At 45.4% G+C, this 25,820-nt stretch overlaps 1 protein-coding gene across 1 annotated transcript in view; it reads left to right on the top strand.

Annotated features, from left to right (window-relative positions):
* Positions 1 to 6,281: 6,281 nt before the first annotated feature.
* FAM107B (family with sequence similarity 107 member B) overlaps positions 6,282 to 25,820 on the top strand; it is a 55,071-nt gene continuing 35,532 nt past the window's right edge. The window contains exon 1 of the mRNA XM_053406103.1: positions 6,282 to 6,395. The gene's annotated coding sequence lies outside the window, so the exon portion shown is untranslated. The remainder of the gene's footprint in view (positions 6,396 to 25,820) is intronic.

Genomic DNA, 25,820 nt, shown 5'->3' with positions numbered 1-25,820 from the left:
ATCCCATTTCTTCTTCAGTCTGCAGTTTATTTTTATTGCACATTGTCTTTGAATGTATCACACATTTCTGAATGCATTTTACCCTAAAATACACATTTTTCCTTTGCTTTTTGAGCTGAGAACCAAAAACAGTAACAGAGTTCAATTCCACAAATTAGCATGGGAGCATAAGAAGGGTCTGCTGGATGAGGCCACTGGCCCACTTGGTATGCCTTGCTGTTCTCACAGTGGCCAGCCATAGTCCTGTGGGAAGCCGATACGCAGGACCCCAGGGCAAGAGCGCCGTCCCCTCCTGTGGTCTCCAGCAGTGTGAGTTTGCTTACAAAATGTGAACCCAACAAAATCCTTGAGCATTCCTACAAAGAGCTGCAAATGGAAATGAGGCTGTAAGGATGCCTTGAAATCCCATTAGTGTTGCTGACTTTCTTGGTGCTATAGAGGAAGGCTTTAGAAAACGAACTTGTTCACCCTCTTTTTCAGTGACCGAGTAATCAGCCGGTCCAATGCACTCTCTCTGTCAAATGATATACTTTCATCTCTTCTTGACATCCAATATTTTCTATAAATTCCAGTGCAGTGAAAGTGCAGTGATGTCAAAGAGGCTATCACTTTCTACCACCCACGATGCACCCTGCCCTTATAAATGAAACACATTTGTTATAATTTTTATACCATGTCAAGCAACTTTTATTTCTTCCTTTTGGAAAGTATGCTCTTTTTTTATCTCACCCTTGGAAGTTATGAATCAGAGAAATCTACCTAAGTGCATTTCCTTCCATTGACATCACGGTTATTGATGTATTTTCTGAATGCGCAGTTCTTGGCAGCAGGAATTGTTAGTTATGTTCAGCACTAATGTAAGCACAGAAAAAAAGATTCCTGCCACGACACAGTAAGATTACATTAATTGGAATGGTAATGATGCATTGTTCTGCTGGACAACACATGCAATCTTGGTCTTACTCCTGAGCATTCATGTTTACCATACTTAGGAGTACTTTATCTTCTTCATGCTCACGGGGGAGGCCATGTTTTCAATTGTAATCTTAGATAATTGCAGGAGGCATGCAGGATTAGATCAGGTTTTATAATGAGGGTGTAGCAGCAAAGGAGCTGATGCTTTTAGACTGAAGAGACATAATTCACCACAATCCTCAGCTGTGAAATGGGCAGTCGGTAGCTGAGCTACAGATAATTTAAAGGCAGCACCAGGCAGGTCTTCTCGAAAGGTGTCTGCCTTTGTACGGAGCACTAACTGGGGACACACAAGGGGAGAGAGCAAGACGTCTGGGCAAGAGCATTTGGAATGAAGCTAATATGAAAGGGACACCAGGAATTTAGGATTTCTAACACATCTATCATCTGAGGAACAAATGAAAAATCCCAGATAAAGTAATAATAATTTTCATTAAAATTTGTATACTGTTCTTCACATGACAATTCACATGAGACCATAAAAATACAAAATAAAAGTACAAAAAACATAATAAAAACAAGAACAAAAACAAAGCAAACCAATAACCGCCCCCTGTCACACAAACACATTTAAAAGGACATTGGATGATAATCAGCCCAAGACCTGCTTTAAGGGGAACATTTTTGCCTGGTGCCTAAAGGTGGACAATGGAAGCACCAGGCATGCCTCCCCAGGGAGAGCATCTGACAAACAGGAAGCCACCGCTGAAAAGGCCCTTTCTTGTGATGCTGCCTTCTGGACCTCTCATGGAGGAGGCAGACAAGGAACGGCCTGCGAAATAATGTTCCAGGGTTCCCTTTCAACACCTACAAGTCCAGAGACTAGAGCTGTGTACACACTAAAGCACATTCCTTCCCTCAAAGAATTCTGGGTACTGTAGTTTGCCCTTCACAGAGCTACACTTCTGAGCAACCCTTAACGAAGGACTATGCCCAGAATCCATTGATGGGAAGAATGTGCTTTAAAAGTACCTTGTTACCATCCCTTGTTGCTCTTCCTGCACCTCCCTTAGCTCCTACACCTGTTGGAGAGCAAAGTGGCACCTGGTGTGTGCAGACCCTGCAAGAGGCCATCCCATGATGCAGGAGCAGCAGCAGGCACCAAGAGGCTTCCACCTGGAACGGCCAGCGTAGTTGCTCCTGTGCCCTTCTGCAGGGAGTGACAGTGTCCCCAGGGTTTTTATTTTATTTATCCTTCATAAAAGTATTTCTGTGCACCACCCACTCACATAAAATATCCAGGCATCATCTCTTTGGTAAGCATCTTAAGCACCCTTTTGTGTGTGTGTGTGTGTGTGTGTGTGTGTGTGTGTGAGAGAAAAGTCGTGCAGGAGACCTGGGGTAGGCGGAGCAGAGCAGGGCCTTTCTTCAGTTATGTCACACCACACACACGTGCGTGAATGACATTTAAAGTGTCATGCCAGTGTATTGGCCCAAGAGGTACCGTTCCATAACCCGGCAGGTGCTGTGGCGTGAAAGGAATGTAAGAAAACAAGACAGATTTACAAACTTAATCCGTTCCTGAAGTCTGTTCTTAAACCAAATCCGTTCTTAAACTGAGGCACGCTTTCCCTGAGGCCTCCCGCCACCAGTGCCCCTCCACCGTTCAGATTCGAACACTACTTCCTGTTTTGCAGAGTTTGTAAACCAAATAGTTCGTAAACAGGGCTGTTCTTAAACCGAGGTACCACTGTACTAGTGTTATAAACAGGAAGACCAAGGCAATATTCCCCACTCCCTGGATGGCCTCCAGAGAGTAAAATGACTGGTGTTTTCTTAGCTCATGTTAACTTGGTGCAAAATAACGTGGTTTGTTTATTATAAATTATACATACACCATTTGAATTTAAAAACCTCAAAGTGAGGTACAAAGATCTCATGGCAGTTCAGAGCATAAAAATACAAGGAAGATCTGATACAGCTAAGATCTCAGGCTGTTGTTTCTAATTAGGTATTGCCGTGTGCTTAAGTTCTACAGATGTTTTACCTGAACAGGACTTTCAAAATTTGCCACATTTATGAAGTACATAAATGGAACCCATCACTTGCCTTAAACTTCTTGATTGTAAAAAAGTGCAAACAAGTAAGAAGGGTAGCAAGTATGGCAAATGTCTTGTTCCATGTACCAGCCAATCTTATTTTGTAATGCGGCAATGAAGCATATATTGGGGGAATGCCTTCGACAAGGCCATCTCCACAGATGCAATGAGAAGGAAAGCCCACAGAGCCCATCTAAAACCAGGGGCAGAATCTGCTGCAACATCAGCAAAGTGGATGTTTTCCTTAAGGGAAATTTATAGAAACCTCTGATAAAAATAGGATTCAAAGCCACGGTTGACCTTTATCATAGCAGGCAGATTTCAGAGCTGGCACGTTGCTCCATCTCTAATCTTTATTTGTAATTGCGCTTATGTATTCCTGCAAAACCACCCAAGGCATTTGTTGAAGGAAAACTAGGTTAGAGGTTTTATTAATGAATAACGTTTTCATGGGGGGGGGGGGTTTCCTTTCAAAGCTTAGTAATTGGGGAGGGAAAAGAATCCTTTTGACTTTCCACTTTGCTAGGGGAGGCTTCTTCTCCAATCTCAGCCAGCCGGGTCCGGGTCCGCCTGCCTCTTGCCTGGGAGGCGCGCCGAGGGCGGCCGGGGCTCCGCGTGGCGCAGCTCCCACCGACGGCGGATAGAAGGCAGCGGGCCTCGCTCTTCCGGCAGTGGGCGCCGCCGGGCTCCTTTTCGGCCACCGCGGAAGCTCGTTGGCAGGGAGGCTCACGCGGAACTCGGGCGCGGAAAGCAGCCCGATTCGGTGCGCCTTCCTGCCCGACGGTCCGCCCGAGACGCCGCCGCCGCCGCCGCGCTTCTCGCGCGCCCCAAACAACAAAGGCGGCGGCGGCGGAGGGCGGAGGGGCCGAGACACAAAGCGGCGGCGCCCCTCGGAGCTGGGCGGAGCCGCGGCCCGTGAGTCAGCAGCCCGCGCGCCGGCGGGATCCGCCCCGCGGCGCCTGCAAGGCGAGCCCGGGCGCCGAGCGAGCAGCGAGGGACGAGCGAGCGCGGGAAGGAGCCGCCGCGCGGAGCCAGACACGCCTTGCAGGCGCCCCGACGGGGCTCCGGCCGGAGGAGAGCGCGCCCGAGGTGAGGGCTTGGCGGCGGGCGCGGGGGCACGTGCGGGCGGAGGGCGCGCGCCGGACGCCGAGGTTCCCCCAAGCGAGGGCGGCCGAGGAGCCGCTCTCCATCCCGCTGCGCTACCGGGGCTCCCGCTTCCTCGCCTTTGTCCTCCTCGGGCGCCCGGCCGCGGCTTTGTCCGCGGAGAGAGACTCGGAGGAGCCGCGCGGAGACCGCCCTGCGCTTAGGGGAGCGGAGGTCGCTTCAGAGTCTCGTGGCGGCTGCTTTGCCCAACCTCCCTCCGCGGAGCCTTCTCCGTCCTTCCTTCTTTCTCTCTCCCTCTTCGCTGCCCGGCTTCGAAGGGCCCCTGGGCGACCCCCGCCTCTGGCTGCGCCTCCCCGGCTCCTCGCCAGGCGCTTCCCGGCGGGGCTCCTTCGCGGCTCTCGGGCGCGCCTGGTCCCTTTGTGAGTGGGGCGGGGGCCGCGAGGCGCTTAGGCCCTTCAGTGGGCGAGCGGGGCAGAGTGCGGCCCCTTCCCCCGGAGTTGTGCGGGAAGGCGACAGGGATGGCTTGGCTCCGCAGGCATGGCCTGCCTCAATTCAATGGACGGGGGTTTTGTTTTAATGCACATAGCGGCGGTTTGGGCTTAAGCCCGAGGCGAATCGCGATGTGCGCCTGTGCGCTTTTTCCTTTTTGTACTGATTTCGGAGCTTGCCAGTTGGTGTGGGAACGTGGAAGAAGAAGCGTTGAATTCCAGCCTCCGTGTCGTGCCGCCAGTCTGAAGTGGCTGCAGATGTTCTGCATATGGGGTACCGCTCTGGGGCCTGAGCTTTCGCAACGTTGCAGGGAGTGCTGCCTCTGTGTATGGGATTTGGAACTACTGTATGTGAGAGAGAGAAACTTTTGCATAAACTATACACACCCCAAACTGTAATGGCAGATAACGAATTCTGTTGCCTTGCTTCCCGGATGACGCTGAACAACTCCCATCTTCCCCAGACATCATAGCCCGGCCAACTCAGCTCCCTTGGGAAGAGCACCAAGGCTGCCAGTTCAATCCCTGGACGGGACAGCTGCAGATTCCTGCGTTGCGGGGGGGTTGGGCTAGATGAGCCCCAGGGTCCCTTCCAGCTCCACAGTTCTCTCATTCTGTATGGCCTCCTATGCCAGAAGAAGGGCATGAAGCCTTTAAATGGAATCAGTGACTTGCAAGTGTTGCTTCACAAGGTTTGGAGCCGAGTCTTGTCGATGCTGCCAGAGGGTATCAGGAATTCCCTGGCTGGGGGTCTGTTCATCCACTCCCTCGTTCCATCTCCAGCAGCCAGGTGTGTTGTCTGGGCACTTGCAAGCAAGACATGATAGTGATCTCTCCTATCTGGTATTCAGATGCCCCTGAACCTGGAGGCACCACTGGGCTGCTTGTCCCTTACTAGATTTGCCCCCCCCCCCCCGTTCCTCAAATCTGCTTAAAAAAACTTTTCTGCACACGTCTCCTTTGCAGTGTTTCCCATAAATTAGTTTTGTGAAGAGGAAACTCTTCTTTTGCAGTTTCTGAACCCGCTTCCAGTAAATTTTATTGAGGGGAGTAGGAGTTCTACAACTGAGAAGGGAGGGAAAAGCTTTTTTCTCCAAACCGCTAATACGTAATTTTATAAATCTGTCGCGCCTCCCCATACCTAGTTATCTCGCTTCTCAAAACCAGAAAATGTGGTCTTAAATCATGAGTAGTCATGTAAATTCTTGCAAGTATCTCACGTACCATTTGTTTCTCTTTGGAAGTCCCCTCAACCCTTCTCTGTAAAAACCAAATAATAAGGATCATTTCTGTCTGGGTCTGTCTCTGTTCTCCAAGAAGTGATGTTAGCTGCTTCACTTGCTGAGCCTGGGAAGTCCAGTATTGCTATTGTGGGTTTATCTAAAGTATTTGAGTACTTTGGTGGCACTTACACCCCCAGGCCGCCTTTGCCTGGGGGCATTTAAAGAATGCAAAGGAAGGTTGGTAGAAGCAGCTGCTGGGCCACAAGGAAGGGAACTGCAGCAGACGTGGAGGCAAGTTGGAAGCAACCCGTAGGGGAAACTCCTGTGCTTCTCTTTCAGTTGGGGGTTGCAGGAGGTTGAAATTGTGATGTGCAGTCACTTGATTGGCCCATTGAATCTTCTTGATCTCCCACCCCCTCTGACTTCTTGTAACTTTTAACTGTGCCTCTTCCTTCCTAACTGACAAGTGCTGGAGCTGGTTAACATGGGTTCATCCTGAATATTTTCGCTGCTTCAGGAGCCACTAACTCTAGAGGGCTTTGCCTGCAGCAACACCTGTTGTACTGGTAAGTTCAAAAGAGCAAAAAGCAACCTGTTTGTTGCTGTTCCAAATACTTTTGGCCATGCTGAGAAGTGAGCATTTTGTGGCAAGCCGTTTGCATGACAGCCTAAAATTGTCTGAAGTGACTATTAAATATTTGTCAATACATAGTTTTTGCTCTATATGCACACTGTCTAATCTGCCCTTGGAATAGTTGGGCTGACTTAGGTGAAGGTGTGTTTCTTCTGTTTTTATTTTTAGTATCATGCATATAAGGTGTCCAGCGCTTGGCAGAGGAGTCAGAGAGCAGTATTGTCTTACAGAGCCGGGTTCAGTGTACCTTGCGCAGCCGCAGCAAAAGAGAGGATGGTCAACAAAGGCAGGAAAGGACCTTTGAAAGGAAATTTCTTAGTGAAGCAGCAGCTGGGAAAAGAAAGGAGGCTTGCGGGCTAAATTATGTGTTGCATTTTGCACCCTGCAATGAACTCAAGAATGGCATGCAAGAAATCTTGCCTAGCAGGCTGGCTCTGCTCTTCCTCCCCAGTCAGGTGGTGATGCTCCTGAATCCCAGATGCTGGAAACCACAGCAGAGGCGGAGGCAGCTCATGCCTTCGGGTCCTGCTTGCAGGTTTTCCCCAAGCATCTGGTCAGCCACTGTGAGAACAGGATGCTGGACTAGATGAGCCCTTGGCCGGATCCAGCAGACTCCTTGTAGTCCTGGCACCATTGCATTTTACGCCTGCAAAACTTCTGTGAGTTAGATTTAAGTTAAGAGGAAAGGGGCCAAACACATCCCTCTGAGCTTCATGGCTGAGTGGGGAGTTTGTGCCTGGTTCTCCTCAACGCAAGATTTCTCCTTCTTGCCCTGCTTCAGCTCTTCTTGGACATTGACTACAAATCTGCAGAGGTTGACCTCAAAATGAGGTTGCTTGGAAGCTGTTATGAAAAAGCACAGTTTTGGACAAGACGTACTTGGCTTGGGATGGGACTGTGACTATAGGAGCGTGTTTGATTCTTGATGGCTGGAGTCACAGTGGGTAGGCAGCAAATTTATGGTGTCCCCCACTGCGTGCCTTTATTTCTTCCTCGTAGAACAAAGTGGCTGCCATGATGGGGCATTATTTTGTTTTGCTTTTGTTCTTGTTTTTATTATGTATTTTGTGTTTTATCTTGTATTTTTATGCTGTCCTGAGATCTTCAGATGAAGGGCAGTATACAAATTATATATATAAACACACACTTAAATTAAGTTCTGTGTGTGCGGGTTACAAGTGGCACTTGGGGACACTCCTGCAGTGAAAAAGGAGTCTACCTTTTACCCTCAGGACTGGAGTCCCTGCCACATGCATGCCTGCTGATACAGATAAAGAGTTCCCTCAAAGCCCCCCTTCAGGCAAACGCCCCCCTTGGCAGGGGGGGCAGCTGCTCCCCCCATCAAGTAAACAAACAAAAATACTTAACTAACTGGCCAATCGTGTTTCAGACACCTGTCAGGAATGCTGGCTGTGCCCCTGCCCCTCCCCCTGCCAGCTTGTTGCTTCTTCCTTCCTGCCTACAACTCTTCCACCAATAAATAAACTCCTTGGTGCAGTTCTCCTTAAGGCAGCAAGCCTCGACCTGGGCTGCACCACTTCAGACTCCCTTCCGTGGAGGATAAGGCTATGGAGTAGCTCCCCTGTCAGGCAGCAGGCTGAGAATCACAGGTAGGAAGAAGCCCTGCCTGTGGGCTTTCCATGGGTGCCTGGCTGGCCATGGGGAGATGAGCAGGTGTGTCTAGAATGGTCCCTTGGCCTGATCTAGAAGAATGTCTCTATTCAAATAATACCCTGCATAGCTGCAAACCAGGGAGAAGGTTCTCCATCCTGGTCCCCAACATCTAGCATTTAACGTTCCAGCTGTTTTCCTTTTGAATGTGAGCCCCCCCCAGCCGTAGCGTGCAAACACAGCCACACCCACACCCACACACCTGCAGTGAGTACCAGGCCTTGGTTCTGGCTAAAGGCACTGGTTTTATAAGTATTGTAGTCATTCTGTGCCAGCAGATGTGGGATGATGCATGGGTCCCTCAGTGTCACCACTGAAGTCCACTCCTTCAGTTAGAAGGTTTGGTTTTGGAATGACACAGCCATCCATTCATAGAGTGCCCTTTCTGTACAATAGCCCTGTGACCTCATATTTGCTTACTGTCCTTTGTCCTGCTGAAAATTAATAAAAATCACAATATTGAAGGCAGGGTGTCAAGACGGGCATCTGCTGGTACAGAGTGACCACATGGGGCTCATGGTCCTGAGCTCATGCAGGTGTTTTGGGAGTGATAGAATAGGCACCAAACAAACTAGGTTAGAAGAGGTTCACCACAAAAAGCTCAGCACATTAAAAAGTTACATTGATCTTTATCTTATCACCATCTTTCAAAAAATAACAAATGAATGGACGCAAGAGCTACCCACTCTGGAAGAATGGCAGATGAAGTTGATGGATTGCATGGAACTGGCTGAAATGACTGGCAGAATCCGTGACCTGGGAGAAGAGTCGGTGGAAGAAGATTGGAAGAAATTTAAGGACTATTTGCAGAAATATTGTAAAGTTATAGAATGTTAATTTGACGTTGGATTGAAAATAAGAGGTGTTAGCAACAAAGTTAAAAAGAATATGTTAAATATAGATTGACAAAGGATGAAAATATTCATTTATAAATATGTCAAGATAAAGAGTTAAGATAAAGAAAATAGGCCAAGGATTTGCTGAATTGATTAGCTAAATGGGAATACAAAAAGGGGAGGCGGGTGGAAGTCAAAGAAACTAGTAAATGAAGCAAAAGGCATAAAGATGGATCTATTTTTCTTTTCAATTTTTTTTCCTTTTCTTTTAAGTATGTGTTTTTACTTTTATGATTATTGTATTTTTCTTTTATGTATTTTTCTTTTATTTTTCTTTGTAAACTTTTGTCTATTTTTTTGTAAAATCTCAATAAATATCTTATAAAAAATAACAAATGAATGTTTGTTCCCTTGCCTCCGTTCATTCAAATGCGTCCATCTCCTCCTGACAGCCTGTGCTCCTGCTGCCCTGCAGGCAGATTGCAACCACAAACACACTCAACTTTGAATTGCTGCAATTGAGATTATTTTGCAGTGACTAGTTTTATGAAATAGTTCTGTGTTTAGGTAGTGCTGTCTTTGCATTCCTTTTTATTAAGGACTTTACAGTAAAAAACTATAAATGGGGAACAATTCTGCAGCAAAATGCATTTTGTTTGTTTGTTTGTTTGGAAAGACAAGCCTCTTCCAGTTTCCTCTCGATGTAGCCAAGATTGGCCAGTTATAATGCAGGTTCCACAAATATCAACTGATGCACATTAACCCACGTCTTCATAAGTTGTTTGGTACCTTTCCCAATATTAAACATTTCCAAACTGAAACATAATTTTTAAGTGATGGTGGTAGAACTTGTTTTTAGTATTTTTCACAGTGTAAGCGATAAAGTCATTCCAAACAGGGAAATGTGGTTCTGGTTTCACTGGCCTTTGATCATGTGCATCTGGTGGGTAAGTTTCTCTGCTGCCCTCTTCCAGAGCTTCCTGTTCCAACTGTCTATGGCATCTGTAGAGTTTTTCCAAATTGTGTAATGAGCAATCTAGCTGCATAAAAAACACAAGCTCTTTTTGTCTCTTCTGTGTCTTCTTCAAACATGGAAAGCAATCTTAGCTTGGGAGTCATTTACTCCCTGAATTTGGACCCACAGGTGCTTCTTGCTAGTGCTTATGCCAGCCCTGAAAAGTAGGCCAGTGCTGAGACCCTCCTTCGACATTTGGTGGCAGGAGGCGGAGGGGAAGCCAGGTGACGACGGGTCTGTGAGCTGTGTCTTGGCTTTGAAGACAGAAGGAAAGTTCAGGGGTAAATACTAAATCAATACATGATAAAAGTGGGGAAAAGAAGTCTCTCCATGGCCACCTTTTTGTTTTCGTTTTCCTCCATTTTGGGACAGCTAATGTTTACAAACAACAAGGTGGCTTCTGCCACCAAACAGACGAGACTAATGGAGCCTTCAGAGGGGGCAGTTTTTTTATTCTGTGAATCACCCTGAGATCTTTGATGAAGATGTTCCACTTGGCCCATATATTGTGTGTGGAACAAGCATCGTGGAAAGACATGATTGCAGCTTGGTGTAGTAGTCAGAGTTTCTGACCAGGCCTGGGAAGACAAGTTCGGCCATGAAGTTCTCTGTTCGAACTGTCGGCTGAGAGAAGGGGCCTGGCTCACCCTCTCTGGCAAGGTGACCGTAAGGATAACATTGTGTGGGTCCTACAGGCACTGCCTTGAGCCCCTTGGAAGAAAGTTGGGCTAGAAATGTAATAAATAAAATTCGTAAGCCCAGGACTCTCTTCCTATTACCATCAGAGAGAGGAAACTTGAATTCCAGTGTTGACTTCACTTCTCAGTAAAGTAAAACCTGAGTATCCCACATGTTCTCTTGACTTCCTTCTTGTTAAGATGGAGTTATAGGTAGGCACAGCAGCATGACGACACATTCTTCTCAGTGTGTTTTAGAAGGTAGTGGAGAGAGTCTTCTGTAGGTTAGGTTTATTCTCTTAGTTGCTTTGTCTTTGCCTATTTTGCTGTTGTCCCAGGTCTTCAATCCAGGCCCCCCAAAGAGCTTGGTTTGGGCTTGTCGGTTCTTTAACATTGGGTATCATCCACAGGACGAAACTGGGTTGCTGGCTGTCACATCAGATAAGGCTCTGGGGCCAGTTTGCCCTCTCTGCTGAAGAATTTCAAGAGCCAGTTATGCAAAACCAGCGCGTTTTAGGCACACCTTTAGAAACATGTCTGCATAATCATTGTTCCAGGTAACCACAGCCAGGTTGCTATAGCATTGCCATGGTAGCCTGTTGGTGCCTGTAATTTCAGTGGGAAAATCTAGTCATTCCTTTTCTGATCAATACTGTTCTTGGGGGGAGTCCAGTGCATTGTCGTAGCGATACTCCTTGAAAGGTGGCCTCTATCCGTCTTACTCTAGTGAGTCCTGCAGAGCCCATAACCTTTTGTCAAGTGCTGGTAGCTGGAGGGCTTAGAACAGAGTGCCTGCCATGGAGAAGATTCCTGCTGCCTGCTATCCAGCCTAGAGGCTGCGGGTGGATGGGAGACGTGGGAATGGGGAATTCTGCACTGGAGGAAAGGGGCAAACGGGGCACGAGCCACACCGCCCAGGTCATGCTGCAGTGTTTTGCTTGGACTGAGGCCGCCAGCAGCTCCCTGCGAGGCACTTGTGGGACGGGAGATTTGGTAAGAGGAAGAGGCGAATGTGAGGCTGCAGCAAGCAAAAAACGGGGTGGGGGAGAGGAAGTGAGGAAATTTAGCCACCTGAGTGAGGAAAGGAGGGAGGCTGGAGAGTTGTGACAGATCTTGAAGGAGAGGAAAAGGAGAAGTTCCTGCCCCCCCCCCGCCCCAAATGCTGTGGTCTTCCTCCTCTCCTGCCAGGCCCTCCGCTGAGCCAGAAAGCATCTCCTCCCTTCTGTGAGGAAGATAAGATGCAGGAAGGAAATTTAGAAAGAGAGAGATGGTTCGTCGTTTTACTGATAATAAACTTGGGAGTAAGGGAGGGATTAATCAGATTGGCTATTGGGCTTTCTTTTATTGATTGAGTTTCTCTTTGTGCATCTTAATGCGGGTATGAAAGAAGAAATTAATCAGCTGTGTATCATGTAATGGCCTCCTTGCCATAGGCTTCAGACTAGGAGGAAGACGGGGATGGAAGAAACAGGCAGTTTGCAGAGAGCAGCAAGGAGATACAGAGAGATAAGGAAAAGTCTTTGCCCTTGAAACAAAATCTGCCTAAAATGGGATGTCCTGTGTCAACATTTTGTGATTGGTGGGCCTCAGTAGTCTTTTAGCCTTTCGAGAAGACTCCTGGGGTAAGGAAATCGGAGAAACCCCACCTTAAAGTATTGTTTGCCAAGCATGCAAATAAGGCTGAGTTGAAGCTTGGGGTTCTGTTTAGCAGCTGCTGATGTCAAATGGGATTGACTGAATGCTGACCCCCCCCAAAAATAATAATGAAACAAGACCCTAGTTTAGTGGCATGTGACTGGGCTGCGGTGAGCCTCGGACTCCTATGTTTCTCTCTTTTTCAGCACAGTTGCGAGAAGTTCATACGCTTGGCCTTCTAGTTTAGATTGAAACTTGCTGTGTTAACCTAACCATAAACTGTAGTTTATCTGAACTATGGTTTGTTTTGAACAAGCCAACTTCAATTCATGGGTTATGAAGCTGTCCTGCTTGAAAAAAACAAAGTTAATGTTAACCACAGTTTAGCATGTTGACCAGATCCTTCACTGTGGTTAACCAAAGCTGCTGAGATCCTATGCAGAGTGATGAAGGGGAGGGGAGCACAGGAGCCCAAACCTCACTGTAGCTTGTCTGCATCATACTAAATGATGGTGGTCATCGCCTCTTCCCTTCTCTGCCTCCCCCCACCAAAAACAAGGGAGAAATTGTGTGATTACCTTATTCAGCCCTTGGAGTGTGGTGTGTGGAGAAATTTTATCTTGGAAGAAAAGTTGCAGGATATCAAGACTTGCTTTGCTCTTTAAAGATTTGGACAGAATCTCTCTATCACCCATGTTATCAACAAAATTTTAGGAGAAAACGAACAGGAAAGTAGGCTGATAACATATGTACTTAACACTCTCCCACCACTCCCAGGAAGGTATTTTGTAACTCCCTTTTCTCCCTTTTCAAAATTAAATAGTGAATTTCTTTAAAGGTCCAAGGCAACATTGGGGCCAGCTTGGAAGTTGAGATGAGTTAACATTTCCCCACATTAAAGAGTTTGAGTTCTGCTTGCTTCCTACATTTGATAACTATGCCATTTGTGCCCAGAAGTTTGGAGTCTAAAGGCGGCACAAGAAGTCCAGTGGAGCCAAGAGCTCTTGAAAGCAAAAGGACTTGTAAAGCTTAAAGGTAAAGGACCCCTGGATGGTTAAGTCCAGTCAAAGGCGACTATGGGGTTGTAGCGCTCATCTCGCTTTCAGGCCAAGGGAGCCGACGTTTGTCCACAGACAGCTTTCTGGGTCATGTGGCCAGCAGGAGAAAATGCTTCTGGCGCAACAGAACACCATGACAGAAGCCAGAGCACACGGAAACACTGTTTACCTTCCTGTCGCAGTGGTACCTATTTATCTACTTGCACTGGCATGCTTTTGAATTGCTAGGTTGGCAGGAGCGGGGACACAGCAACAGGAACTCACCCCGTCGTGGGGATTCAAACTGCTGACCTTCTGATCAGCAAGCCTGAGAGACACAGTGGATTAGACCATGGCGCCACCTGCATTTGTCTGGTATTCAAATATTGGTGTCGTTTTTAATGCAATAGTTTTTACATATGCTTTTTAAAAGGTAGCACAAGTATCCTCAGTCACAGCCTTTCTTGTTCCTTTTTGTAAAATGGTTATAAATACAGCTGCTTAAAACTATTGCAGTAAATGACTGATCAGTAATATTAATTAATATGTTTGATTGTTTGTGGGTTTTTAACTTGCCCTGGGATCCTTACCATGAAGGGAGGGCTAATAAATAGTAATAAAGAAGCCTCAAGTCTGAAATGAACAAATACATTCAGCTGATATTTAGAGGAAGTTTGCTGGCAAAGGAAAAGCGAGGCTAAAGCTGTGGTGCAATTTTCCTGTGCTCAGGAGATCCTTGCCATCCAGGGCCTTTGCAGGTACAGCAGAGCCCTTCAGAGAGCAGAATACTTTTGAGTTGGGGGTGGCCTGGAGAAACCGGAACACCTTCGTATAGCCAACAGTATATTGGTATGCAAAGCTGTTGTGAGGTGAATGGGGAGTTCTTCACTTGAGATGTAAGAATTTCCATTACAGTGCAGAGAGATAGACATTGAGAACCAACTAATCTGGCTTCCAAACTCCCAGTTGACGTGCCCAGTATACCTGATAGATGTTAAAAATACAAAATGTGTGTGAAATAGTACTGGTGAACAATCTCCTCTTGCAGCCTTGAGCAATTCAATACACATAGTAGGGCTGCTAAATGTCCAGGCAGTGCCATCCATCCAATATATTTTTAGATTTTCTTATGAGAAGACAGACTCTGGAGGATGGAATGGACGAGACCAGTTGTGGGTCCAGTACTCAAGAAGGCAGTTTCTGCATGTGCTGTAGAGGGAAGTGAAGGGCAGGCTTGCCAATGAGAAGGAAAACTCTGACCCTAAAGTGCCACTGCCTTGCGGGATATCTTCAGGAGAAGAAAAGGCTCAGGAGTAAACCCCACACAAATCTGGAGTGGGGTCCTCAATATGGTTAGATGGTGCCTTGCACGCCTCTTTCTGGCAACTCCTGCAGCAAAGCTGGTGTCGAATGTCTTGCTCTGCTTTCCTTTGGATCACATCAGTGAGGCCAAAAGAGAGAGGGGTTGTATCGTCTGGGCAGCCCAGGACCTCCTGGCACAACGCCCAGGCTTGCTCTCTGGGGAGGTCACTTTGGCACTGCTAACGGAGAGGTTTGACTTCACCCCTGGAGGCACATTCCATTGTGTCTCAAAAATATGAATGGTGTTGCCTGGTATTGTTGAGTGCAAAAAATCCACAAAAACCTTAGTGATGCATTGAGTAGAATTTAATTTTAAAAATGCAAATAGCTCTGTGTTAAGGAAGGACCATAGCTCAGTGGTGGGGTGGAGCTTTGAGCATGCAGGACCGCGGTTCAGTCCCTGGCTTCTCCAAGTGGGGCTGGGAAAGACTCCCTGTCGGGAAGCCTGGAGAGCATTGCCAGTTGCTGTAGAAAACTCGGCTAGATGGAGCGGTGGGTCTGACTTGGGTTAAGGAGCTTCTTATGTTGCTGAGATGCCTTCTCAGGGTTACAGCGAAGTGCTTGCGTCTTCAGAAAGCCTGCGCGCTGCTCAACTTCCACAGGGGTTATGTTCCAGGGATTGCACCTGAAGTCAAAATTGCGTGTAGTCAAAACACATTGGGTGGGATTGCCGATGCCTTTTTTTCTGGACTGCCTCCCCTTAAATTTTTTATATGTTTTATTGCCAAGCATGTAAAGCTGAATGTGCACAAGTTAATTGCGCCTAAGTTGCGGACTTACTAGATCATTGTTTGCCCAACTCTCCAAATACGTAAGCATCATATCTGTTTTGATAGCTTACATCCTGTTGTTTGGCCAATTATTACAGGTCCTGAAGGAGACTTGTAGCATAAAAACAGTTGTAAAAATTGAAATATTGACAGTCATAAAATAACAAAGTCTATAATAACATTAACATTGACAGCCATAAAACAATGAAGTCTACAATAATTTCAACAGGCACATGATGGGCTTTGCAGTGAAATAAACCTTTCTAGCAATCTGGCTTGTTTATGTGGCTAAAAACTAGCAATGAAGGTGCCTAATGAAGAACTTCCACGAAGAGGTCCCGTCACAGAGAGGCCTTGGCTCTTTGTCGACATCACGGTAACCTCTGCAAATTGAGGTACCAGGGTAAGTTAGGAGACCCGCTCCAAGTGTATGGGCAAAGAATGTCTTATGAGGGGTTACCCCACCTGGTCAACCAAGGCCTAAAGCCATTTTTTGAGATATAAAGGCGGGAGCCACCACCTTGATTTGTGCACGAATTGCCAGCTAACAACGAGTGAAGCTCTATCTGTACTCTTGTGATGTGCTTTTCCTGTGCCCAGTGAACAAGTTGAAGCTATGGACACATTTATGATGGGAACTGGAACAGCTGAGTCCTTGGCACCAAGGCAGAGACACTGGCTCATTCAGGCAGGCAGAGTGAGGAGGATGAGTCCCTGCTCTGTCCCAAACACCAAGTGCAGATGGTCCTTAATGATTGTATTCCAAACTCAGCAATCAAATACGCCTGAAATATATAAATCTTTACCTTTAGATTGATCTTCCTGTTTTGTGTGTGTTTTTGCTTTGCTGCCAGTCTAGAGGAGAGATGAAACAAGAAGAGTTTGCAGAAATTAATGGTCAAGAAATGAGGGAATGGGGCTATCTGGTGGTGGGCAGACCATACATAGCTTCCTGGGATTGGTGATAAGGCAAAGTACTGCAGATACACAGGACTTCCTGGAGTGTTTTAAACCTTGGCTTGGACTGTGATTTCTTCCACTCCCACCCTAAGAATGGAACATCATGTTCAAACTCTCATTTATTGGGACCCTCTTTCCCCCCCATGTTGGGCGTTGGACTAGATGACCCTTGCGCTCCCTTCCAACTCTACAATTCTATGATTCTGCCCCCACAAGCAAAAGGACCGAGGAATGCTGACCCAAGCTTGTGTTGCCCTCACTGGGGAAGAGGGAGGGAGATACCGTGGCCTGACCGGCTGAGATGCAGCCTGAGGAGTGTGGGTGGGATTGTGAACTGTGTTACAAGTGTGGTGGGAAACCTCTTGGGTCAGCGTGGGGTGGGGTGGGGGGACTCGTTCTTCCTCTAGTTCCATTGTCAACTGCATTGATTTGCAGCACCTCCTTGAGTCCTCTGGTAACTGCTGCTGTCTGTCTGCTGGCATGGCAAATGTTCCTTTTTTCTGCTTTCCTTTTTGTGCAAACCGTTGCACTAGATTGTTTTTCTTGCTGCTGAAGCGTTCCCCAGCCTAGAAAGGAAATAAAGAAATAAGCCACAATGGCAAGATAACATTAATTGACCCACCTTCAAGAATTATACATAGATCAACAGTTACATAGATGGTAAGGAAATTCTGGGCCGCTTCTGCTTGGCTTTGAGAAACAGGAAACAAATGTGGTGGTTTTCCTGTCAAAACAAGGTGGGAGGAGGGTGTGTGTGTCATACAAAGCAGGGTGCTCAGAGAGGAGAGAGTTTTGTCTTTAGATATGTGCACAGCCCTTTTAAAACACAAAAGGTGCTTGTGTTCCCTCTTGGTTGAAGGTGGAAGGAAATTGCTGTTGGTTGAAGGTGGAAGGAAAAATCTTTTTTTTTTATAAGATATTTATTAAAGTTTTTAAAAATACAAAAAGAAACATCAAGAAAAACATCCTTTTAAACAAAAAAGGTGAAATAGAAAAAAGAAAGATCAAAAAGAAAAAACAAAGAATTAAAATCCATTAAACAAAAAGAAAAGTCAAGGAAAAAATACAGCAACTCTTCCCATTTGTTTTCTTTCATTAGCTTATTTCCCTGACCTCCTCACACCTCTCTTTTTCGTATTCTAAGTCAGTTATCCATTTCAGCAAATCCTTTCCCTCTTTTCAAATTTTTGTCCTATAAATTTATCTTGATATTAATATAAGTTTACTTTCCCTCCTTTCACCAATTAACAGTCTGTTTTTTCTAAATCTTCGTGACATTTCTGCTAAAATCACATGAATTCATTCCAACATCATTCTAACATTCATTAATCTTACAATGCTTCTGTAAATAAACTTTGAATTTCTTCCAATCTTCCTCCACCGACTCTTCTCCCTGGTCTCGGATTCTGCCAGTCATTTCCGCCAGTTCCATATAGTCCATCACCTTCACCTGCCATTCTTCCAGCGTGGGTAAATCTTGTGTCTTCCAATGCTTTGCAATAAGTATTCTTGCTGCTGTTGTGGCGTACATAAAGAAAGTTCTGTCCTTCTTTAGCACCAATTGGCCGACCATGCCCAGGAGAAAGGCCTCTGGTTTCTTCAGAAAGGTATATTAAAATACCTTTTTCATTTCGTTATAGATCATCTCCCAGAAAGCCTTGATCCTTGGGCATGTCCACCAAAGGTGAAAGAATGTACCTTCAGTCTCTTTACATTTCCAACATTTATTATCGGGCAAGTGATAAATTTTCGCAAGCTTGACTGGTGTCATGTACCATCTGTATATCATTTTCATTATATTCTCTCTTAGGGCATTACATGCCGTGAACTTCATACCTGTGGTCCGTAACTGTTCCCAGTCAGCCATCATAATGTTGTGTCCAACATCTTGTGCCCATTTAATCATAACAGATTTCACCGTTTCATCCTGAGTGCTCCATTTCAACAGCAAGTTATACATTCTTGACAAATTCTTAGTTTTGGAGTCTAACAGTTCTGTTTCCAATTTTGATTTTTCCACCTGGAAGCCAATTTTTTTATCCAAATTATATGCCTCCATTATTTGATAATAGTGAAGCCAATCTCGCACTCTATTTTTTTAATTTTTCAAAACTCTGCAGTTTTAATCTGTCTCCCTCTTGTTCCAAAATTTCCCAATATTTCGGCCATTTGGCCTCCATATTGAGTTTTTTCTGTGCCTTCGCTTCCATTGGTGACAGCCACCTTGGGGTTTTATTTTCAAGCAAATCCTTATACCTTATCCATTAAACAGTGCTTTTCTGACAATATGGTTTTTAAACGCTTTATGTGCTTTGACCTTATCATACCACAAATATGCATGCCACCCAAAAACGTTGTTAAAACCTTCTAAATCCAACACATCAGTGTTCTCAAGAAGCATCCATTCTCTCAGCCAGCAAAAAGCGGCCGATTCATAATAAAGTTTTAAGTCTGGCAGGGCAAATTCACCTCTTTCCTTAGCGTCGGTTAATATCTTAAATTTTATTCGAGGTTTCTTGCCCTGCCAGACAAATCTAGAGATATCTCTCTGCCACTTCTTGAAACACTCAATTTTATCTAATATTTGCAATGTTTGAAACAAAAACAACATCCTTGGCAATACATTCATCTTTATCGCAGCAATTCGGCCTAGCAATGATAACTTCAGGTTTGACCATATTTCTAGATCCTTTTTCACTTCCATCCAACATTTTTCATAGTTATCCTTAAACAGATTCACATTCTTGGCAGTCATATTAACCCCTAGGTATTTCACTTTCTTAACCAGTGTTAACCCTGTCTCCTTCTGAAACCTTTCTCTCTCCATCACTGTTAGATTTTTCTCTAAGACTTTAGTTTTCATCTTATTCAACTTAAATCCCGCTACTTGTCTGAATTCTTGAATCAATTCCAGTACTCTTTTGGTACTAGATTCTGGCTCCTGTAGTGTCAATACCAAATCGTCAGCAAATGCTTTCAGTTTGTACTGTTTAGCTCCAACTTGTGTACCTTTAACTGTTTGGTCCCTTCTAATCATGTTTAGAAGAACCTCCAGGACCGATATAAAAAGCAATGGAGAGATTGGGCAACCTTGTCGTGTTCCTTTCTCTATCTTAAATTCTTCCGTCACCACATTATTCACAATTAATTTAGCCTTTTGTTCTGAATAAATTGCACCTATACCATTTTCAAAACCTTGACCAACCCCCATCCCCTGTAAATTTTTCTTCATAAAACTCCAAGAAATGTTGTCAAAAGCTTTCTCCGCGTCCACAAATATCAAGACTGCTTTGGTATTAATATTCACTTGTAACTTTTCTAAAATGTTAATTATGTTCCTCGTGTTATCAGACAAGTGTCTACCCGGGAGAAAGCCAGCTTGGTCTTTATGAATTTCTTCTACTAATACCTTTTTTAGTCTCTTAGCCAAAATGTCTGCAAAGATTTTATAGTCCACATTAAGCAAAGATATGGGGCGGTAATTCTTAAGCTGTGTCTTCTCAGACTCTGTTTTCGGTATAAGTGTAATATAAGCTTCCTTCCATGACTCTGGTGCCTTTTTCCCCGAAGGTGGAAGGAAAAATCAAACCCCCAGCTGTGGTATGTCCTGCTGGGAAGTAACAGACCAAAATTGGGGGTGTCTGTGATGTAGACTTCATTCTCTTGATTATTATTTTTTAAACCAGTGTGCTTTCAGCAAAAGGGAAATGCATTGTCCTGGCAAGAGGTGGGCTTGCAGAATTAAATTTTTCCCAAATGTGTGAAAGGAAAAGGACATGTGTCTCTCTCACACACCGGCCCTATATTGGAAGGATCCACACTTGTTTGTCACCCCTGGACTGCATTGTCAAAGTTTCATGTATTTCAATCACCTCAAATGTCAATTGCAGGCCATCGGTCTTATCACCTCTTATCACCATAGTTGACCAAGGTTGCCCTGACTTAGCATCTCTTTCTCTCTGGTGGGGATGAAGCTTAGTTGCGTAGGAAGGAGCCTCTCTGCCCCCATGGAAGCCAGGCAGGAGGACCAGCTCCTTCCCACAGGAAGTCTCAGCAGCTTTGAAGCTCAGCGTGCTGTCAGGCGAGTGTCCGTGAGCGGAGATCTTGGGCTGGCTGCAAAGGCTGTATAAAAATTGGGGACACTTGTCCATTCAAATAATTTGCACATTCCCTTCCATCATCTGTTGAATGGTGGATTAACAGAAGCATCTGTTGGAACCAGTTTTCAAGGCTTAGTTGTGAAGTGCTGTAGTTCATACAGTTTACACACAACTTGTCCTGATGTAATTGAAAGAGGAGGTTCTACACCGGAACTCTCCGCTCAAGTGACTTTGCTTTTGGGATCATTAGACGACCGCCTGGGTGATCAGCTTGCAGTATTAACTGGCCCAGGCAGGTTGGGTTGGGGCTTGCACTCCTATACAGGAGCAGGAGGACCTGCAGGTCTACTGTGGACCTTCTTCCTGCCTCTCCCATGCTGTGGCCTGTTCCATAGATCGGCAGACTGAGGCGAAAGCACCCAAAGCATGCTGGCCTACGCTGGTATGATCTGCTGCTTTGGGCATGTTGCAGCCTGTTTGTAAACACAGATCAAGGAGTATTGAAAGACCAGCAATAATGGATTGTCTGGAGAAATTCCAGGATGGATTGTAGAGTGGGCATGCTCCTTTGTCCTCTTCTCCACTGGTCTTCACAGTAAATCCCATTCAAAAAACAGAATAATTAATTTTTTTGTCAGTTCTGGATTTTATGTGTATTGGAAGGATTGTATTTTCCACAAGACATAAACTGAATATATTTGTGTGGAGGATATAGGAGAAGGCATTGGGGCCATTGGTAATACTTTATTCTTCAGCTTATGGGGCTGCAGAAGGGACTGAGTGCCCTATGCTGTTAGATATATTTAAGTTATGCTTATTTTAAGTGTTCGTATGTAAATAATTCATATTCCTTTGACCTGATTTTCTGGCACTGAAATTGAATGGATACAGCCCAGCACTTGACTAATGGAAAATTCAAAGAAAATAGCTGATATCCATTACAACAGAAATTATGAAGCGCAACAAAGTTAAGTGATGCAAAGAAATGCCCTTTTAAAAAGTGGACAGAAAAGTCCTTGCCTGTTAGCTGAAAGCCTTGACTGTAAGCTGTATTTTCACAAGCCTTTGTGCCTTGTGAAAATGGTTGGGTGTTCTCCCACTTCCTTCTCAACATGCCTGAGCAAGACCTAGTCTCTCGTGCCAGTAGAACCCAGTGACTTAGTGTTATGTGTGAACTTTACTAGGCAGCTTAACTGGGTTTCTTCGCTGCCAACAAAACAAAATCAGATGTTGCCATTTGTTGCTGACTTATCACCATTGGTTTTGTCTGAACTATGGCTTAGCACTACATGTGAATCCAGCAGCCGTTCTTCGTGATGGCTAGTTTGACCAGCCTACTCTGGACGCTCAAGAAACTATAAGACTAGCTGGAAAACAAAACAAACTTCGAGGAAACAAGCTATAGTTTGTTTGATCATGCATGGGACAACGCATGGCTACCGCATAGTTTGTCAGCAAACCACGGTCTGTGGTCTAGCATGTGTGAGCCGGGCCATAGCAAGTTGTCGGACCACCTAGGCCCAAGATGCCTTAAACATCTATATGAGTCTGACTTGGGTGAGAAACCCTTTTGTGTCTCGTTGTTGGTGGAGGATTATGGGGAGGCCACGAGAGGGGGACACCCTTCTCCTCTCCCTGGGGAAGTCATCAGTCTCCTTTCCTGCCTGTCCTGACCTTTTTGTTCTCCGCAGTCTTTGGCTGTTGAACCACATCACTATTGATTTTTGTGTAATGTACTCATAGTGAAATAAAGGGCCTTCTGGGCCACATTACACGAGCCAGTGCTCTTTTCTCAGGAATGCACTTGTGCTCAGAGTGTGTGAGTGCGCATGTGCAGGCAGACACACCACTGGTGCAGTGTAGGCTTGTAGCTGCAATCCTGCTCCCCTGTTCATTCTCTCTATTCGCCTTCCTTCACGTGCACAGTGTTAACCTTGTACTTTGCCCATTCTTGAATGTACCTTTTGCATGATAAGAAATCATTTGGAAATGCCCATTTTGTGTGTGTTTCTTCTAAGGAATGTGTGATGTATGTTTTTCTCCTGAGTATTCGTGAAGGACTTGCATTCTGCGTCTGTTCGTGTTCTTCCCAGAGATCAATAATTCCCCTGGCTGAATCTTGCTGCCTCATGTACTTCCATTCACCCCTATTCCAGACAGGATGAAAGGAACACTTGGCTTTCAAGGCAGCCTCTCCCTTTGCCTGGGAGACCCGGATCAGAGGCTTATAAGTCAGAGAGGTCTCTGCATCAAAGTGCCCACTAAGATGACACTGGGCATTGTGGTCTCTGATTGCAACAAGGTCCCTGCTGAAATGCTGCTTGCAATCACTGAGTAACAGCATCCACTCAGAAGTAAGTCCTACTTGAATTCAGTTGGCTTTACTCCCAGGTAAGTGGGGTAGGATTGCTTATTTTGGTGAGCATTTGTTTTCCTTTTCTTTTTGTACTCTAACACGTTGCAAGCAATACTTTGAGCTACTCTGTGTTAATCTTGAGATCCAACAGACAGACATAGGTCTTACCTATTGAATTTTTATTGGAATACTATTCTGAGTACAGAAAACGTAAACCTGGTTGTAAGGAGGAGGTGGCAGAATGAGGATGGCTTTAAAAATCTGGCATTGGTTAGATCTCAACATTCTGCCCTATCCAAATGCCCCCGTCTCAAATATGATCTGGTGTGGGATTCCTTATCTTCCTACACCCTTGCATCCGAAAACCTAGACTTCAGTAAAGTTCATTTACTGTCTAGACTATAATAGTTTTATTTCATTTGTTGCAAGCCCATAAACTAGTTACTAGTTTTGCTGCCCACGCATATCAGTCGTCAGAACGACATGTTCCTAAGCTTAGCTGCCAGGTAGGACTGTCTGTCGTGAGGACATCTTCACTTGCAGTCAGTTGGGAGTCTTGCATCGTCAAGTGCTAAAGCCTCTCGGTTGTGTTTAAACCAGAAAACTTTGTCAACGAAATGCTATGTCTATTAAATGCAATACATTAATGGTTCCCTTTAAATAAAAGTGGGGCAGCATATCTATAGGAAAGCAAAGTTGAATTATTGGAAGGTGTGCTCTCATTGGACCTTGTGTGTTTTCTTTCTCATTTATACTTCCTGTCTTTGCATTTTGCTCCAAGGTTTTTGCCTTAAGGTGGTTTCTGAAGCTCTTCAGAAACTTTTCTGATTCTGTAAACACTCTATAAACACACAAATTAACTACTGGGCGAGCCGATAAGATGAGAAGATAAGCAGCCAGATTGGATGTTTATGGCTGCTTTCTGGCAAGTAACACACTACAGACGCTGAGAAGGAAGGTGGGGAGGATCTGGCATCTATATTGTGGTGTCATTCAGATGATGGTGGGGCTTTAATTGGTGGAATGGAGAAGGAAGCAATTTTTGGTTGTTCTCCTCCACTCCCCATCTGCTCTGGAGGGTCCCTCAACCTGGGATTAGGAAGGCTACAGCAGGAAAGACAAATTGCCTTGTTTTCAGCTGGGCAACGGCTGTTAGATATAACCCTCTGTCTTCAATTTGCTCTCTATTTTAGGCTAATCTTCTTGCTTTGCTGCACAGACCTGATAGATCTAGTTACAGGTAGGTAGCTGTCTTGGTCTACTGTAGTCGAAACAAAATTAAAAAAATTCCTTTCAGTAGCACCTTAGAGACCAACTAAGTTTGTCATTGGTATGAGCTTTCGTGTGCATGCACAGTTCTTCAGATACCTTCTTCTGATCTTCTTCTTCAGATATTATTCTGAAGAAGTGTGCATGCACATGAAAGCTCATACCAATGACAAACTTACCGTATTTTTCACCCTATAGGACGCACTTTTCCCCCTCCAAAAAGGAAGGGGAAATGTGTGTGCGTCCTATGGGGCGAATGCAGGCTTTCGCTGAAGCCTGGAGAGCGAGAGGGGTCCGTGCACACCGACCCCTCTCGCTCTCCAGACTTCAGGAAGCTCTCCGCAACCCTTGGGAGCCCGGCGCGACTTCCCGCGGGGCTCCTAAGGCTTGCGGACAGGAGCCTGCAGCCCGAAACCTGGGGAGCGCAGCGGGGTGCACCCTGGGCTTCGAGCAGCTCTCCGCAAGCGTTGGGAGCCTGGCGTGACTTCCCGCCGGGCTCCCAAGGCTTGCGGATAGCAGCCTGTTCTGGGGGCTGGGGAAGCCTGAGCTTTCCCCGCCCCAGCCCTGTGCCTGGGGGGGGGGAATAATTTTTTTTCTTTATTCCCCCCCCCTGAAAAAAAACTAGGTGCGCCCTATGGGCCGGTGCGCCCAATAGGGCGAAAAATACGGTAGTTGGTCTCTAAGGTGCTACTGGAAGGAATTTTTAAAATTTTGTTTAGACCTGATAGAGAATGGCTTCCTGAATAATTGCTGCCCTGTAGCGCTATTGAAAAGCATTTGCTTGATAAGTGAATGAGAAACCTAATTAAGCTCATGCGAAGTGTTATGTGTGCAGCTTCCATCTTTTGGATTTTAAAAACATTTGAAAAGATAGTCAGGGCCATAAAGCAGATAACGGCACAGGTGTGGCCACGCTGAGCTGTTCCGTTGTTTCATCCATGAACTCTGAATGGGGTCCCAGATGCATGGAGGAAGGAATGGTTGCTCCAGCATTGCCATCTTGTCATTTCCCATAATCGGCCGATCTATCCATCCCGAGTTAAGATTTGATGCTTATGAGTTTCTCACAGCGCAATTCTAAAATAGTTGGTCAGAAGTAAGCCTCATTGAGTTCAAGGAGTCTTGTGGTATGTGTGTAACATTGCAAAAGTAACCTGCATGTGCAAATAACTTGCGCTTGGGAAGCTATGGTTGCGTTTATGTGAAGGAGGGGAAAGGGGTGCAAGAGAGAGCGCATTTTTATTGCATGCCCTGTAGGTTGTCAACATGTATAAATTGGAGCTGCTTTATTCTGCATACTTTTTTTGTTTATTCCAAAATAGTCTAATTATACTAAAGAGAGGCAGCTAGTATTGAATTAAAGACCTTTCAGCTGATACAAGGCTACCTAAAGTTGGTGATAAAAAGAGATGGATTTCAGTTAATTTCTAAGTGTAATGGGGACTATGTGAGGAGACAGGAATAAATGTCTGGACTCATTCAAATCCATGTTGGTTTTCAGAGCCCAAGAACAATTAGATTTTTTTAAGGTTGGAAGCAGATAGCACATTTTAGAGTTGCAAGAGGCTTCACTCCCCATGTATAGGCACACTAATTTTGTTTCTTTGCTGCCTTTAGGTCAGGAGCTCCCCAACATCACTGTTGCTTGACCAACTGCAAATTGCCGAGA

The sequence above is a fragment of the Podarcis raffonei genome, chromosome 10 (assembly GCF_027172205.1).
Source record: "Podarcis raffonei isolate rPodRaf1 chromosome 10, rPodRaf1.pri, whole genome shotgun sequence".
NCBI lineage: Eukaryota > Metazoa > Chordata > Lepidosauria > Squamata > Lacertidae > Podarcis > Podarcis raffonei.
The sequence above is the reverse complement of the archived record's forward strand: the minus strand, read 5'-3'. Positions and strand labels throughout refer to the sequence as shown.